The following is a 19738-nucleotide window of genomic DNA, read 5'->3' on the forward strand; positions in this document are numbered from 1 at the left end:
TGGGGGTTGAATCTCGAAGTATCCCAGCTTTCTCTCACACTGGGTAATTCCTAGTACACCAGCCTAGGTCTCTGCTCCAAGGGACTTTTGGGTGGTCAGAACTAGCTCTAGCTGGGATGCTGAATACTGTCCCTCAGGCTTAGTAGAATAATAGCCATCCCCTCCTACTCCCGCAGACTCCACATCCTGTTCCTGTTCTCTGTGCTCCTCAGTGCTTTGGCCCAGCGCCAGCAGTTCAGAGAGCTGTCATACTGGTGCTGCAGAATTGATTTTTGTGGTTTGGGTATGAGAGGCTCTAGGAGCAGAGGGTGGGAATGGGATGTTAAGTTAAGGTCTCTTTCCAGCCCTGACACATGTCCTGCAGCTTTCCCTCTGTTACTGGCTCTCCTGCAGAGTTTTACTGCAGTACCGAAAATATTCCATTGCGGTACTGCCTGTATGGCCCCAGGTGTACTACAGAGGTCTTGGTCCAAGCAGATTTTCTCAGCCTAGATCCCACTGTATTGGGAGACCAGGATGTGGAGTTGGGTTTTGCTGTGAGTTTGTGTGGGCTGGTCACGTGGGGTAGAGGGGAGGGGTGCTGAGTTAACTCAGTGTACTAATCAGTTCATGGGTTGTTGGGGTTTTTAACCTTCTTTTGGATTCTGGGTGTCCTCAATCATGGAGGCAGCTTAAGTTTCCTTAGCTTTAGCACATAACTTCTGTTCTGGAGAGGTCTGAGAGTTTGAGGGGATCAGAGAAAATATCTAGCTCTCCATCTTGTTTATCACATCAGGGCCATGGATTCTTTGATTGTGGGAATGAACAGGTTTGTCAATGAAAAAGTCAGCAACAATTTGTGGGGAAAGGGAAGAAAAAAACTGGCCCTGATAGTGAGGAGTAAAGGGAAGTTAGATTAAAGATTACTAAGGTCCCTTCCAGCTTCTATGATCATCCAACCATATTAGCCATGGAAGTGAGTGTCAACTAGGACAGCTGTTTACCCATGAGGAAAATTTTTAACTGGGAACTGCATTATTGGGGAAAGGATGCAATTTGGGGCTAAATACTGTGTGTCCTACTTTAAATTCAGCCTTTCACTATAAAATGAATTAAAGAGTTTGTTTCTTCATGGTGCCTCAGTGTCCTAATTTGACAATGAAAGGATTAACAAAATAATATCTGACATCTGCAGAGTTTGGTAATAATCTCAAAGTTTTTATCATAATAGAATGGTATATATTTATCTTCTTCATATTTTTTATCCAACATAGAGAACCCACAAGAATAAGCTAGTTCTGTATTACACCACTTTGAAGTATTAAACATTTTGGGGAGTAAAGTGTGAGAAAAGCTAAAGTTCCAAATACCCTTCTCCAAGTGATCCTTGGACTGAGTTGTACTTATGGGACCAATTAACTGTTTGAGATTATTTACCTACCAGACTAGATTGAACCAAGCAGAGGACCCTGCCCCTGATGATTAATTATAAGTCAAGCCTCTGCACAAGACATCAATCATACTTTCATGTGTTTGTTTGTTTTTTTCCCAGTGAACTGACCACTCAGCTCCTCGTCTCATAAGGCCCTGGGAGGTGATGAAGTGAGAAAATGCAAATTTGTCTCTACCTATGATACCCCAAATGTCTTTCTTTCTTTTTCTGTAGGGCAATGAGGGTTAAGTGACTTGCCCAGGGTCACAGAGATAATAAGTGTCAAGTGTCTGAGGTCGGATTTGAACTCAGGTCCTCCTGAATCCAGGGCTCGTGCTTTATCCACTGCACCACCTAGCTCCTCCTGATACTCCAAATTTCAACCTGAAACAGATCTGTATCTTTTGACAACTACTATTGTAGAAATACTAGTGATGAATTACAGAGAAAAAAGCTTAAAAGCACAGTAATACTTTTATTTATCTGACTTTGCAGAGGCTAAAAATGAATTGCTGTTTGATTTCTAAGGTCTTTAATTTCTAAAATTCTGTTTTTCTAAGAAGTGAAGAAATACTTAAAAACATCTCACAAGGTGAAGTCTTGTATTTTCACATTTTCAGCAGTGATCCAAAAGAAAAGATGAATATCTTAAAATAAACTGACCCATAATATAAAGTTGGGATATTTAATAAATACCCATAAGAGTAGAAATAATACCCAAAGGTTTCAAGAGGTAGAGAATTGAGCCAAAAATAACAAAAGAATTAATCTGGGAAAATGAAACTACCATGAAACCAAATTAGAAACAGTTAGTGAAAGGTAGAAATCTAAAAAGTGTTAAGTTGAAGGACATTAGATCCAGAGTTGAAAAGAGAGATGAATTAGCTCCACAGTCAGACAAAAATCTGGGGTTATGGCTCAAAAACCTTGAAACAAAGTCATCTGCCAACAGCTCTCTACATTTTCTCCTCCTTCTCCCCTCTATATGTAGTTATCCCACAGTTTGCTACTGCCACAATCATCAGCTGGGGATTCACTCTGCTAAATTGCATCCTAACAATTAACTCTAAGGCCCATTTACAACTGGCATAATTTCGCCTCCTCATTCTCAGTCACACTGTTTGTCTCGAGGCCAGCCAAAACCTAAGCTGGTGTCCCAGACTGGCTGCTCTTCATTGCTTCTAGCCAAGAAGCTTATCAGTTTGTTAATAACACTTGCTAGACATCACTCCCATGCCAGTAACTATAAGGAGACATGAAAGAAATAAAAACAAAGATCTTCATGTTTTTAAGAGTCTAGAATACATAAAGATCACTTATAATTCAATTAATCAGCATTTGATAAATGCCTACTAAGTGCTAGACAATGTGCTATATGCTACAGAAAGTAAGATAAAAAATATGCCAGTCTCTTATGATATAACATTACCAACACATGTAAAATGATACATTCGAGCTATCTCCCATGACTGGAATACACTTTCCAGTTGCTGGATGGGGTAGAATGGTTGTCTCCTTCTGGAAGGGTAGCTCTACTATTAGATACCATAGCCAATGGGGTGGGGTGGGAGGGAGCAGCAAGAAGAGAAATTTTTTTCTCCACATGCTTCTCCTGGCCTCTTCTCCACTGAACTCTCAAATTCTGACTGCCTCCAGGGCTTAGCTATTTAAAGCCATCAGAGGTGCAGTCAGTTTTCAGCCCAGCCAATTGGATTGTTCCTTATGACAGAGAGAAGTGTTCAAACTTAGAAAGGGATCATCAGGTGTTAATATTTTATTACAACATCCACAACTTGTCATGTATATCTACATTAAGGGGAAGGGACGTACAGTGGATAGCAAATCCTCCTTTACACTTATAAATAAAATTGGAAGGACAATAAATATATGTGAAAGGAATCAGATGTACTAGGTTTTCGACAGTGGCTTTTTAATTACTGATAATAATGGAAGTGCTAAAACTGAGTTCCTTCATCTCAGTAGTTGATATACTATGTGAGAATGCAGAGATGATTCTTATATTACAAAGTCTAGATGAACAGCTTAATCTAGCCACATATAGACATAAAAAATCCATACTGGAGGCAACAAAATTTTAAAGTCATTTGGGGTCAATATCTTATATATCTTAAAAAGATACCAAAGAAGAGAAAATTCCAAAGGAGTGAAAGGCCATGGCTAACAACATCATTAAACATCAATCCATTTTCCATTTTTAAAGAATTTTTATGGCAACAATCTATGAATCAAAAGTATATTTGATAAAAACATGAAAAAGTAATAGGCAGACTTCTCAGACAATCTGCTACATCAAAGCTTGGTTAAACAGGTTGACTGTAAGTTATGGAAAACATCAAGTCACTCATGTGTCCCCTGTTGATCACAAAATCGATTTTTTCCAGAGATAAAAAACAGCATAAGATAAATAAAGCATTTATTGTTTAGTATCTGTTAGGTCCTCTGCAAAACACTGGAATATAAATACAAGCAAATGAAAGAATCCTTATCCTCAGGGAGCTCGCATTCTAATTGAGAAAGACAACACAAAAAGGAGAGGTGGAAAGGGAGGTGGGTATATGGCATGATGTGAATATGGCTAGGAAGTGACATGGAAGCCTGGTTTCAGGCAAGATAAAATGAAAGCTCACCCATCAGACCTGAGTGACATAGAGTTGGACTTCCAAAGGAACCCTTAAAATAGTGTCTCCCATGCATGTTTTACCATTATAGATGATCTAAGTATGAACATCGAGAGGCATAAAATAGAGAAATATATGCACCCCAGAGGCATTCATCAATGCCAAGGAGTATACCATGCACAGAGTCCAAACAGAACAATTCCATATACAAAGTGAGACTCTTCATATACTACGCCTTTGAACTTTGTATTAGCCTGATTGCATCAAGCAAGGCTTTCTCAGACTAGCAACTAACACAGGAAAAAAACACCAAGTGAATGAGAAATCCCAGTTGTATAGATTATGACACATTCATAAACAATAAGACAGGTAGTACAGTCAATCAATCCTTCAGTACATGTATCTTAGACAGGCACTACAAGCAGATAGTGAGCTGGCCCAAAAATGAACAGGAGGAAATATTGCTGAATCTCATTTGAGAATCTCATCTCAAGTTGCTCCCTTTCTACAAGAGCCTGTATTTTGAAAGAAAAAGAAATTCAGCATATATACCTACTAAATCTAGAGTAAGCACTGGAGATCTATGTATAAAGATCAATTTAGAAGGAGTATAAAGAATAGATTGGAAAGGGGAGAGAGGGGAAATAGCTCTACTGGAGGCCAGTGCAATACTTCAGGCAGAGGGAAATAGGAACCTGTACTAGGAAGATGATAGTAAGAAGGTGGGTGGCTATGTGGCTTGGTGGATAGAGTGCTGGGTCTGGAGTCTGACAGACTCATTTTTCTGAGTCCAAATCTTTCTGGTCCACACCCATGATACACTATCTCCTGGCCATCTTCCATTCACTCCCTCCTTTCACCCATCTCATAGAATCCTGTCTTCCTTTAGGATACATCATAGGGGCTCATTTCTTTCATAAGGGAAGTCTTTTCTGATCCCTGTTGTGCCCTCCCTCTTAAATTGTCTTGTATTTGACTATTTTGTATTTATTTTCCTTATATTTGTTATGTGTTTATTTATGTCTTTGTCATCTCCCTCATTAGAATGTAAACTATTTTGAGTAGAAATTGTTTCTTTCATTTGTATTTGTGTCTTCAGTACCTAGAAGAGTGCCAGCCATATAGTATGCACTTAATAAATACTTGCGGATTGATTCAACTGAAAGCTATCCACCACTTGTCCTGGGTGTTTTATTTTAGACTGTACTTTCAGAAGAATTGAACTAAATAATAAAAATCCCTTGCAACTCTTGAGAGTCTGATTCTTTGTGCTTCTACTTTTGTCAGTATCACCATTCACCTGATGTTCCATTTTCAAAAACCTTGATACTGAGTTCTCCTTCTGTCTCCCTTACCTCCCTTATCTAATCAGTAAATCCTATTATGCAATGTCTCATATCTGTCCTTTCTTCTTTCTTACTTCTTATTGTTCAGTCATTTCAGTCGTTTCTGACTCTTTGCGACCCCATTTGGGCTTTTCTTGGCAGGGATACTAGAGTAGTTTGCCATTTCTTTCTCCAGCTCAATTTATAGATGAGGCAAACTGAGGCAAATAGGATTAAGTGACTTGCCTGCAGCTTGTAAGTGTCGGAGGCCAAATTTGAACTCAGGAAGTTGAGTCTTCTGACTCCAGGCCCTGTGCTCTATGTACTGTGTCACCTAGCTGCCCTTTTAGTACACCCTCTAGAAAAAAAATTGAATTTTTTAAATATATTCTAAATACACTCATACAGAGGAGAGGTGCCATCTCATATCTTTTGTTTGAGGTTAAGTTTGTTTAGTTTAAGTCTGTAACATTAATTTTCCATTGTTTTGCTGTTGTTCTTTCCAATTACACTAATATAGTTATATATGCTGGTTTCCTGGTTCTGCTTACTTCACTTATTATCAGTTCATCTATGTCTCTCCATATTTTCTGTATTCATCATATTAATTTCTCATAGCATAGTTATATTCCATTATATTCATGTATTACAACTTGTTTAAGTCATTCGCCAATCAGTGGTCTTCTACTTTGTTTCCAGTTCTTTGCTGTCACAAAAAAGTGCTGTATGTCAAGGGTATTTCTTTTTGTCACTGACCTCCTGAGGCTATATGCCTAGCAGTGGACTCTCTGGATCAAAGAGTATGCTCTTTCTAGTCACTCTATTTGAATAATTCCAAATTATTTCAAGAATGGTTGGACCAATTCAAAGCTCCATCAAAAGTCTATTAATTGGGGGCAGCTAGGTGGCGCAGTAGATAGAGCACCGGCCCTGGAGTCAGGAGTACCTGAGTTCAGATCCAGCCTCAGACACTTAACACTTACTAGCTGTGTGACCCTGGGCAAGTCACTTAACCCCAATTGCCTCACGAAAAAAAAAAAGGAAAAAAAAAGAAAAAAAGTCTATTAATTGGGGGCAGCTAGGTGGTGCAGTGGATAAAGCACTGGCCCTGGATTCAGGAGGAACCAAAGTTCAAATATGACCTCAGACACTTGACACTAGCTGTGTGACCCTGGGCAAGTCACTTAACCGTCATTGCCCATCCCCACAAAAAAATCTATTGATGTACTCTATAACCTCTCCAACACTGACTATTCCCATTTTATTTTGCTACCTTTACCAATCTACTCTATAAGGATTGCTTTGATTTGCATTTTTATTATTATTAATGATCTGGAGATATTTTCACATAGTTGTTGATAACATTCCTTCATTTGAGAACTATTTGGTCATAGCCTTTGATGTTTGTCTGTCTACTGGGAAATGAAATTACTTTTAGTCTTATATTTCCATGAATTATCTATATATTTTGAATATCAGAACCTTATCAAAGCTACATTAATTTTGTTCATGAAAAAACGCTTCAATTTCGTGGAATCAAGATGAACTATTTTATCTATTATAATAACCTTTATCCGTCATTTGGTTAATAATTTATCCTATATCCATAGCCGTGAGAAGTATATGATCTGCTTCTCTTTTCTTTTCTTTTATACGGTATGATCTTTAATAATCAGTATACGGTATAAGATGTTGGTCTAAACCTAATTTCTCCCAGACCATTTTACAGTTTTCCAAGTAGTTCTTAGCAAATAAAGATTTCTCTCCTAGGTAAGTTGTATTTTGGGGTTTATTAAATCCTGGACTAGTGAAATTATGTTTTATTTTTGTTCCATTGATCTACTTTCCATTATTTAACTAGCACTAAATGGTTACTACTTAATGATGACTAATAGTAGTTCAGAGAACTCCTATTGGTAGCTGCAATGATAAAAGATCTAGGAAATGGCCTCTAACATACTGAATCCCTTGTGTAAAGTTTATAGGAGGACAGCATAGTTAAATTAAACTAGCATTCATCAAGCACCTACTATGCTAACAATATTAAAGATACAAAGACAAAAATGAAACTTTTACAGACTGATGAGGCATGAATGATATGCACGTGTGTATATATGTATATATATAAATGTGTATGTGTGTATATATAAATGTGTGTGTGTGTGTATACACACACACACATTTGTATGTATTTCTTTCTTTTTTTTTTTAGTGAGGCAATTGGGGTCAAGTGACTTGCCCAGTGTCACACAGCTAGTAAGTGTTAAGTGTCTGAGGCTGGATTTGAACTCAGGTACTCCTGACTCCAGGGCTGGTGCTCTATCCACTGCGCCACCTAGCTGCCCCCATTTATATATATTTCAATGAGAACATAGCTCCAGGGAAAGATAAGGAAAGAAATGTTTCCCAGGAAATGACAAAGGGATTTTCTATTTAAGTAATACCAAGGCTCTGGAGCTCCTTGCTAGCCCTATGTTCAAGGTGGGGAGTTTTGAGCAGTCACAATTATGCAAATATGGATTAAATTCTTATCTGATACCTTCTCTACAGACAGCAGTCAGGAACCAACAACTCAAGTAGCAATTAATTAAAACAGAATAGCAAGGGAGCAGCTAGATGGTGCAGTAGATAGAGCACCAGCCCTGGAGTCAGGAGTACCTAAGTTCAAATCCGGCCTTGGACACTTGACACTAGCTGTGTGACTCTGGGCAAGTCACTTGACCCCAATTGCCTCACTAAAACAAAACAAAACCAAACCAAACCCAGAATAGCAAAAAGCTAATAGAATCATTTCCTGCTTCCATAGATAAAGGGTCCTCATCTTTCACAAATTTTCATCCTAGTGGAGAGGACATATCCCCAAATAACTCATGCTGCTAAGACTATATTATAAGACTGGAATACCTGTCAGGGCTGCCTCTCCTGGCAACCTGCTATGCTTCAATGTGACCTTCTTTGTATAACTACTGAACCCTCTTACTCCTAAGCTATCTTTTGTTGTTTCTTTATTGAGCTGCTGCTGACATTTGCTGCGGTATTCAAGAGTTTCTGGGATTCTTCTTCCTCAGAGGTCAAAGAAATTTTTCCTCATGGAAACATTTTTGTGAATCTACCCCAAGGAAAGATGTCTGGGCACCAATCAACACATTTTAGGTCTTTTGTCAGCTCAAACCCAAGGAGGGCACACAAAAGAGACCTTCAGCTAACTGAAAAAAAAATTTTTTCAACTTCATTTATCTTTCCCTCAATTTTGAACAAATAGGAAGTTTCCAAGGCTCCCTTGAGAGTTTGATTAGGGAGAATAAATTCATTTAAACCTCAGTGGGAATGGTGCTGGGTGACCTTTGTTCTCTATTCCTGTCACTATGGCAAAGGCCCTAGTTCTCCTTGTATTGCCTCGAGTCTCAGCTCATTAATTTGTCAGTAGCTAACAGAACAGTAGGTACCAGAAATAAGTTATTCACCTTAGCACTGCTTAATAAATATTTGTTGGCTGACTTCCCAAACAACCAAAAGTTCTTAAAATTAACCTGGCTTATAGTTGCCTTACTTATCCATAATCAGATTTCACTTTAGTTGAAGTAGATGAGGTTCAGATAGAACATTTTGGCCCACCCTAAAACTACTGGCTTGTGATACACAAGGAGGACAGCTGATCTTTGGTCCACCCTCATGAAACTTGGATTGATTTTTTTGGACTTCAAAAGATTTGAAGCTACATTAAAGTCTTTTATAGGCTTTAAGGTACTCCTAGAAGGCTAAAACAATTGTAGCTGGTTTTGGAAATTCATTTTGGCTCAGAGAAGATATTAAACATCTCAGACTCACTTTAAAAAGTAATATAATCTGGGGCAGCTAGGTGGCACAGTCAATAAAGCACTGGCCCTGGACTCAGGAGGACCTGAGTTCAAATCCAGCCTCAGATACTTGACACTTACTGGCTGTGTGACCCTTGACAAATCACTTAACCCTTATTGCCCCACCAAAAAAAAGTAATATAAACTCTCAGGGAAATGAAATTTTAGAATTAAGGTTCCTAACCTGGAGTACATAGACTCCTCCAAGAGGCCAGGAGTCTGCAGACAGATTTCAGGGGATCTATGGACCTTTCTGTGGACTAAGATAGGGGGTGGGAATGACATCTTTATTTTCAATAACTTTTTTTTTTTTTAGTGAGGCAATTGGGGTCAAGTGACTTGCCCAGGGTCACACAGGTAGTAAGTGTTAAGTGTCCGAGGCTGGATTTGAACTCAGGTACTCCTGAATTCAGGGCCAGTGCTTTATCCACTGTGCCACCTAGCTGCCCCTATTTTCAATAACTTCTAAGTGGAATTTAGCATGTCTTTCAATTATTTAAAAACAGTATTCTGATAAAGGGTTTACAGGCTTCATCAGACTGCCAAAGGGGTCTTCATAAAAAAGGTTAAGAATGCCTGCTTTCAAATAAACACAGCTCTTTGGGGTCAGCTAAAATGTGTTTCCTAACTGTTGGAGCAGTTCCAGATTAGACTGGGGTCTTTAAGACCCATCCTTGCGATACAGTAAGCTTAGTTATTTCTGTTTTTAAGTTTTGCAACTGAGTCTCAGCTCCTAGATACCAGAGATCACCTCAAAACCTAGGAGGCCAGTTTTAGGATTTTGGCATAGGGTCAGGTCACAGGGATAGGAAAAAAATGGTACCCTAATAAGGAATCAACATGGAGAACCAAACATTGATCAAAATCAAGAACCACAGGACTAGTTAAGCCAAAGCCCAAGATACAACTCAGAAGTCAGAAATTGAGGATAGGGTCCTAAAACAGGTAGAAGTTGTTGCAACATCAAGCATCTAAAGAACACATTTTTGTTGAACAAACAGTACCTTCATTTTTTTCCTTTTTCAGCAAAAAAATAGTATTTTTTTATTCCCTCTCAAAGATAGGAACTCTTGAATATTCTAAGAGGTCCCTTCTAGCTTTGAAAATCAACTAAAAAGGAAAGCAAGGAATTTATGACATCTATTGTATTTTTATCAATAGCTTGTATCACTGACCTGCTTTACTGTCTAAATTTGTAACATTTAAATTTTTTAAGTTTATTCAATTTCTTTTTACTGATGACTTACTTTAAAAGCATTTACTAATGCCTTTTGTTGCTACATCATATTTATTTCTATTTCCCTTGGCACCCCCAACCCAGCAAGCGGTCCCTTAACTTAAGACAAAGACTTTTAAATTGAGGGGGAAAAAGTAGTCTGGCAAAACCAACCAACAATTATCCATGTTTGATAATATATACAAAATTCCATACCCACAGCCTCCCATCTTTGCAATGAAGGAAAAGAGATGCTTTTCCCCCCATTTTGTTCCAGGGTCAAACTTGGTAATTATAATTGCACAGAGTTCCATATCACTTTATTTTTCCTCTAATTACACCGTCAAACTTATTATATATATATATATATATATATATATATATTATTTTCCTAGTTTTGCTTCCTTTGTTTGGTATTTGTTGACAGAAATTATTTCTTGCTTCCAGGAATTCTTTATTATTGTTGTTTCCTGATGCAATGGATAGAGTGCCAGACTTGGAGTCAGGAAAGTCTATCTTCCTGAGTTCAAATCTTGCCTATGACACTCACTGCCTATGTTACTGTAAGTAAATCACTTAACCCTGTTTACCTCAGTTTCTTCATCTATAAAAAGAGCTGGAAAAGGTAACGGCAAACTACTCCAGTATCTCTATCAAGAAACCCAAACAGAGTCATGGAGAATCGGACATGCTTGGAAAATGACTGAACAACATCTTATTACATTAACATACTACAATTTGTTTAGCCACTGCCCAATTAATGGGCACTGTTTTATCTCCAGTTATTTGCCACCGCCACCCTGCCAAAGAGTGGTACTATGCTAGTATATATCCAATTTTTCTTTCTGTCCTTGATTTACTTGGAGTATATATGTGCCTATAGCAATGAGATCTCTAATGAGTATAGACATTTTGGTCACTTGGTTATCACTGCTTTGCAGTATGACTGGTCTAATTCATAGCTATACCAACAGTGTACTATAAATAAGATATTTTATTATAGAAAGAATGGAAATATTATAGTGTGAACACAACAATTTCAGACCTTTTAGTGGTTATGCCTTATGGCTCTGAGATCTATCTGCCACCTGGTGGCAGTTGCAAAACTGATCCTGAAATAGGAAGCAGAAATTGAAATTTTAGTTACAAAGTGACAGTAAATGTCACCCAAAAAATGCCATTATTACTAAAACCCTTATAACAGACTTCCCAGTCGATGACCCATGCCAGCATTGAAGACAACAAAATTCTATTGGATAGTCCTTTGGAGTTCAGTGTAACCAGACTGGAGATATACCTACCAGTTAGGGGGCTTGCAAATCCCAGAAAGTAATCTAACCTGGGGTGACAAATATATTTACAAGCAGTTACATGTCATTTTCCAAGTTCTCAACTTTCCTTAGATTTTAGATTTATTTAATTTTGTGAAACATTGTCCAGATATAAGAATTGGATAGTACCCCAGGAGAAATACAGAGAAAAGGGTACTTAGAAAAGCCAAAAAAAAAAAAAAAAAAGTACATTTGTCTGACAGGAACAGGCCCTGAGGATCTGTAAACAGAGGCTATGTCATCTTCTCACGATCATGTGGCACTAGGCATACTGTGCATTCCTTAGAATCATAAGAGTTTAAATTGAAAAGAATCAGAGACCATCTAATCCAACTCCCTAATTATGTATCTGAGGCAACTAGGGCTTAAAAGTTAATTGACATACCCAAGATCACATAGCTATCTGTCATTGGAACCAAGGTCCTCTGACTTCAAATATAGAACTTTTCCTAATATACCACACTGTACCTCTTTTAGTAGGGAACATATTATAGTTTTCTGCATTCCTCTTTCTGTAAATCTCTCTAAGAAGTAAAGTTTCCTTACTTGACCCCATCATTACTGACCATCACTAGTATCTAGAGAGAAAAGGATGTAGGTGGGAATATGTTCCATGCCCAATGTTGAAAGCTGAGACAAGACCCTTTAATGAGATGTCTCCTTAAAGCTGCCAGCTGACAATTTGCTTAGCAGTTAATCAGCTTAATGTGTTTACTTTTTCTTTAGTTATACAACCAATCAACATTTGTTAAGCAACACAAGATACCACTAACATACAACCAACAACAGGAAGTTCTCACCTGTTCTCTTTCTTGGCTGGTTTATATGCAAAATTGTAAATTAGGCTGAAAATTATCTCCAGACAATCTCTAAAGCTAAAATGAAACTCAATAGTACTTTGAAGTTTTCTTTTGCTTTTCTCAAATGACCTTAGAGAGAAGTTTCATAGTAGTTAAGCATATACTTTAAGTAATGTCCTGAATGCTAACCTAAAAAGCCTTTTAAATTTTCATGGATCTGACCTCTAGCAATTGTTATTTCTTCTTATCCCCAATTCTTATTATTTTCCTGTTCTTTGAGGCTATCCCTCTTTGTTACCATTAAAATGAAGTATATATGATTTAAATGACTTATAGATGGAAGAGATAAAATAGAAGATATGGAAAATAAAAAAGAAAGATGAAATTAATGTCAACCCAAAAGAAGGAATGTGGCAATTCCCAAATAATAAGACTTGGATAGTAGGGGGAATGAACATATTACTTGGCTTATAACTGGCTTTTTATAGTTTTTCAAGTCCTAATCAATCATTACCATAATACTAATTAAATAATATTGTGTGTATGTACATACATACATACATATATAGTGTTAGGCTAATACCTGTCCTTGCTTCATCACTGTAGTTCTCTATTAACTGACAACCTATATATGGAACTATGCTGAACTCAGTTAAATAACAGTTATAAAGTTTTGGATGGTAGGTGCTATACAAACACTCTTGAATGTTAATGACTGCAGCAGCCACTGCAGCCAGTATGTGCTGCCAAAAGGTTCTGCCCTTGCTTTGTGGGCCTGATCAGTCATGAAACAGCCAGTACTAGTTGAAGCCCATAATGGATGTAATGCCTGTTCCAGTTTAAAGCAGCAAGTCTAAGTCTGACAGGAGAGGGGAACTAATAATTACTGTGTTTGTCAGGAACAATTCTTTCCAATGGCAATTCTCTTAAATGATGGTTTAGAAGAACAGGATTTAGAAATATTCAAGCTTTCAATCGATGCTATCTTAGAGTCAGATTTGGTGAATGTCTATGCCAGAGGATTTCAGTTAAATGAGAAAGGAATTCAGCCATGGCCCTGGAGCAGTAGGAAAGCTGGAAGTCTGCCCAGTCCTTTGGGTGGACCCTGGAAATCTGCCAAGATGGAGGACCCTGAAGTCATAAAGGTTTATGGGTTAATTTTGTAATTATTCACCTTTTGTTTCTACTTTTCAAAGGAAGAAAAAATTAAGAAAAATGAATTCCTGCTTTGACATGGAAAGAATGTATAAAGACTAGTTGTTTCATGACCATATTAAATTATTTTTAAAAATCATAAAGGAGAGTACAGATTACTAGTCCAACTCCTATATGGGGTTGGATTAATTTTTCCTTTTATATGGTTTGGGTCAATTCATTAACCGCCTCATAAAGTTTCTTCCATATCGACTTTAAATAAGATTTGAGTGTAAAGTTGAAATAGTAGACTCATATCTATCATACTCAAGCTGGACCTTTAATTTAGAAATGAACTGAAGCACAAGTCTGTAATTGTGGTAGGGCCACTTAACTTTTAACCTGTTTGTGTTTCTGAGGCTCAAAGAAAGGAAAATGTACATGTATACTGGCCCTTTCTGATCTTTAATTTTCCATCTTGTCAGTCACCTTTTAGAATAAAATTCATATTGAACAAATTTTGCCTATATCTAAAGTATGACATATTCCTCTTCATTTAAAGTTAAAGGCATGAATATAGGAAAATTGTAGCAGCCTTGGAGAGATAATGAATTAAGAAAGGGATTGTGCTCTAAGAAATAATGAGCAGGATGATTTCAAAAAAACCTGGAAAGACTTATATGAACTGATGCTGAGTGAAGAAGAACCAAGAGAACATTGTACACAGTAACAGCAACATTGTGGGATGATCAATTATGATTAACCTTAGCCCTTTCTCAGTAATACAATGACCCAAGACAATTCCAAAAGACTCATGATGAAAAATGCTATCTACATGCAGAGAAAGAACTATGGAGTCTGAATGCATATCAAAGCATACTATTTTCACTTTTTTGTGGTTTTTTGCGTGGTTTTCCCCTTTTGTTCTGTTTCTTTGTTCTCAACATGACTAATGTGGAAATACATTTAACATGATTGCACATGTATAACATATCAGATTGCTTGCTGTCTTAGGGAAGGAGGACGGTAGAGCTAGATGGAGAAAAATCTGGAACTCAAAATTTATAATAAATTAATATTGAAAACTATCTTTACATGTAATTAGAAAAAATAAAATACTATTTACAAAACCAGAAAAAAGGGCCTAAAGAAAAAGGAGAGAAGCTATAAATAAGCATAGGAAAATATATCTGTTATTATACAAATATGGAAATGGGTTTATGGATGGGTGATAATATTTAGGTCTGGAAAGAACTTTAAAGATAAATAGTTCAACTTCCTTATTTTATAGATAAGGACACTGAGGCCCTGAGAAGCTAAACTATTTGCCAAAGGTAGTGAGTAGAAAAGCCAGGTTTAGAACTAAGATCTTCTGACTCCAAATCATCATGTTGTAGAAAGTGCCTTAGACTTGATGTCAGATCCTTCAAATATTTTAAGACATCAGGAACAGCTAGGTGGTGCAGTGGATAAGAGCACCGGTCCTGGAGTCCAGAGTACCTGAGTTCAAATCCAGCCTCAGACACTTAACACTTACTAGCTGTGTGACCCTGGGCAAGTCACTTAACCCCAATTTTCTCACTAAAAACCAAAACAAAACAAAAAAAAGACATCAACCATGTTCTTTCTAAAGCTTCTATTTTCTAAGCTGAACCTTAGTTCCTTCAACCAATTCTCCCATGATATAATTTCAAAGAACTTCAACATAATGACCAATAAGCTGGACAGAGTTGGTCCAGAGAATGGAAAATAATTGGTATAATGTTCAATTAGAACTAAATAAGACATTCTAGATAAGATCTAACAGGATAGAGTACAGTTGGGCCACCACTGGCCTTGTTGTGAACACTATGTTTCTGTTCATATAGCCTAAAATGTTATTAGCTATTTCCTGACTGTCAAGTTGCCTTAACATTAGTATGATGATGACCTTCAGAATATAGCTGAATTGTTTTATGGCAGAGGTAGAAGAGCAATCAAAGTCGCAGAATATCAAAAGTTGTACAGCATCTCAGAGATCATCTAGTCCTACCTGCATCTGACCAAGAATCTCCTTGGCAACCCCTCCCCCAATAAGAAATCACTCACAAAAGGAAGTATTTGACAAGCATGCCATCTATACCTGTATTCCTTATTGATGGTCATTGTAATCAAGAACAATCAAATCAGTGGTTTCTTCTCTCTCATCCCTAAACACTGCATTGTATCCTCTTTCTAGATTTTCAACAAGGTAGTAGGCAGAGAGTTCCTAAATACAATCATATTTAATAACATGAATTGCAGCCTTAAAAGGCAAAAAAATAGGGAAGAAGGCAGCCATTTTACTACTCTGTCATGAGAACAGGAAGTGGAATATTTCATATCATAGACAATATTTTTGTAACTTTCAGATTTTCACACCTTCGAAAATTAAATTCATTTTATATTTGAGGTTAAAAGATTATAAATTTAGGGGCAGCTATGTGGCGCAGTAGATAGAGCACCGGCCCTGGAGTCAGGAGGACCTGAGTTCAAATCCAGCCTCAGACACTTAACACTTACTAGCTGTGTGACCCTGGGCAAGTCACTTAACCCCAAATGCCTCACACACAAAAAATAGATTATAAATTTAGAGATGGAAGGGACCCTAGAGGTCATCTAGCCCAACACTCTCACAAGAGCTAGTGTCTGAGGTAAGATTTGAACCAAGGTCTTTCTGATGCCATATCCAGTATTCCACCCACTACACCATGATGTCTCCACCTTCTGCTAGTATGGTGTTGTTACCATTGTTGTTCTGTTATTTTCTATCTATAGAGAGGTTAAAAAAACTTTTTTCTGAAATTTTTGTATTTACCAGCTCTTCTCACTGTGTCCATGGCACAAAGAAGGTCAAGAGCCCTTGTTCTAAGACAACATCTGATCTGATATAGTCTGTTGGGGGGGGGGAACAATTCGGAATGCATTCAACTTCAGAGTCTCCTTGGGATGTCTTATAGAATGAACAAAGAAAACAGAAGTCTTTTGAGGTGGTATACATAATTACTGACTAGGAACCTTCACCATTTATCATAGGGATTATGAAGAACCAATCAAGAAGCCCAAATCTGTGCAAAAAAATGCTCACATCTCACTGCTAAATATGCAAGGGTTATCTCTTTGGAGAAGCCAAATTGTCTGAAAAGAATTTTGACTTAATTCACCTCTCTCCCTAAGGTGACCAGTTTGACAGAGTTCAATAATCTCTTTCAGAACCCTTACCTGTTTTCTGAATAATTAATTTTTTAGGTTCATCCTCCAGGGCAAATAATCTTGGACCTATTCCCTGAGTTCTAAAGATTCAGGCACTCAGAAAGCTAACAATTTCACCCATAAACCTCTTTGGTTAAAATGTTGGATGCTGAAAAATGTCAATTCCAATTGAGCAATATATCTGATGGCAACTTTTGAATGTGATTGTTAGTTTTTACTTGCTAGCTTATAAGGGTCAAATGCTAAAGAATATTAGAAGCATGACTGCAGGATGACTTTTATCTCATGACCACTGAAGCTACTCAATCATCTCCTGCCTTCCTCACAAGTTAACTCCTTTTTAACAACAGCAATGGTCACTCCCGCTAGCAGCCATGTTGCTACAGTGACAAATGTAGCATCTTTTATAGCCCTCCATCAGTAGTCCTATCCAACAAGCATTTATTAAGCGCCTACTATATACAAGACACTGTTCTAGGTGTTGGGGATACAAAGAAAAAACAAAAATAGATCTTAGGGAGCTTCCATATTAATATTCTTGAAAGAAACTAAGTATTCTAAGAGGCACAAGTGAGGATGGAGTGCATTCCAGCCATGGAACACAGCCTGTGCAAAGGCAGAGAGGCAATAAGACTGGACAGCTAGGCTGCAACCAGACTGTGAATAAAGGTATTCAGCTGTCTCAAGTATTCAGCAGTGATGGTAAGAAAAACAACTTAAATGGCATCCATACAAAGGAGGATGGTTCTTATGGTAGAATTCTCTGTTGTACAATCTATGAGCTGACTTTCTGGTGATTTACCTTTGTCTCTTGCTTCTGTAATAGGAAAGTTCCTATATCGTATTTTTGTTTGTTTTTTCCATCTGAAACTGCCTTTTAATGTAAAACACTACATGTATTTCACACAAAAAATCTGAGCAGTAAGAACAGGAGAATTTCTCTGGTATATCTAGGGAGTTGGGAAAGGTTTAGTTATTTTGAATTCTCCAAATCCAAGGTTTGATAGCATATGAACATTTCTAGTCAAACCCCAAACACAAAAAAAGTCACTTATCTTGCCACCTTAGGATAACAGAATTTAAAGTGAGAAGAGACCTTGGAGTTCCTCTGATCCAACCCCATTATCACTTTACAGATGAAGAAACTAAGGATCAGAGAAGTTTAGTGACTTTCTAGTGGTCTTCTTAGAGGACTTGAGGTCTGTCCAAAGATTGAACTGGTCACCTACTAGAAGTCTGAGTGCCATGATTAATTAGACTAAAAAGAAACCAACTGCATCTTCCTAATTACTGCCCAATTTACCAGAAAGTATTCATATTCAGGTAAAACAAATTTGCAGGGATTTGTGTCTTCAAGTATACTGTATCACCTGCTGATGCCTGTTGTAATAAGTTTCTAATTCATTAATTCTAGAACATCCAGTGTTATGTTATATCCTTTTTCTCTAGAGGATACAGCCAATGAAAACTTCACAAAGATAACTATAGATTGAGACCAATATAATAATATGTAAAGCTATTCTGAGTGACTTTAGAAACCTGAAATAGTTAAATGACATAAAATGATTTTCTAAAAGGGAAACTTGGGGAATGAGTTATAATTTCTTCCTAATTTTTTTCCTACTCAAGTGATAAAGGAAAGAATTCTTCAGTTACTATATACACACCCTTAGGGAACTTCTGCTTTGCTATGGTATATGAAAAAAGTAAATTAAATAGAAAGGGAGCCATTTTATATTCCCTTCTCAATTCCTGATGGAAGAGCTGAAACTTGAGATAAATGAACAAAGAGCACCGTTCTCAATGCCTTGACAATTCCTAATGGAAACCTCCATACTCCTTTCAGAGATGGACACAAGTGCTTGAATAAAGATGTGTGTATACTTTAGAATCATAGGCTATTAGAGCTAGAAGAGACATTAGAAATGGCTTAGTTGAATCCTCATGATTTACAGAGCAGCAAATTGAAGCTAAAATGGGTAAGCAAACTTGCCAAAGTTCCTGCAATCAGTTAGGAACAGAATTCAGGAAACTTGAATAATGCTCTATGACAGCATGCTGTCACCTTTCTGCGTGAATGATCAAGAGGAAATTCAGATGATTGACTCAAGAAATATATTTCAGGGGGCAGCTAGATGGCGCAGTGGATAGAGCACTGGCCCTGGAGTCAGGAGAACCTGAGTTCAAATCCGACCTCAGACACTTAACACTTACTAGCTGTGTGACCCTAGGCAAGTTACTTAATCCCAATTGCCTCACTAAAAAAAAGAAAAAAAAAAGAAATATATTTCAGGAACCAAAATGGGTCTTCTAGGAGTCAAAGAACTACAATTCTATACTTCTATACATCTTAGCTGAGACTATGTCCCACCAGCCATCACCAAGGTGAAGGTATACAAAAACATAAACTCAGAGAAGCAATAATACATACTTGAACTTATCTGCAACACTGGCAATGAAATGTTGGATTAAAATATAACTGCATGAATATACTTTTTTTGGGAAAAAATATACTTGATCTTCCTTGGGACAATATTCTGAGTAATAATAGCTAACATTTTAAAAGTGCTTTCAGGTTTGCAAATCACTTCACATATTAGCTCTTTTGATATTCAAAACAACCTTTTAAGGTAGATGCCATTATTACCTTCATGAAGAAACTAAAACAAAGAGAAGTTAAGTAAATTAAACACAAGTGGTATGTGGCAAGATTTCAATCTAAATCATCCTCGCTCCAAGTCCTACTATCCACTAAGCCATACTGTCTTCCACCATTCAAAATCAACCTAATTCT

General features: G+C 37.2%; 1 protein-coding gene across 7 annotated transcripts in view; it reads right to left on the bottom strand.

Annotated features, from left to right (window-relative positions):
• Nucleotides 1-19738, bottom strand: part of DTNB (dystrobrevin beta) — a 356870-nt gene that overhangs the window by 138731 nt on the left and 198401 nt on the right. The window lies entirely within an intron of this gene.

This window comes from Dromiciops gliroides, chromosome 2 (assembly GCF_019393635.1).
Source record: "Dromiciops gliroides isolate mDroGli1 chromosome 2, mDroGli1.pri, whole genome shotgun sequence".
Classification (NCBI taxonomy): Eukaryota; Metazoa; Chordata; class Mammalia; order Microbiotheria; family Microbiotheriidae; genus Dromiciops; species Dromiciops gliroides.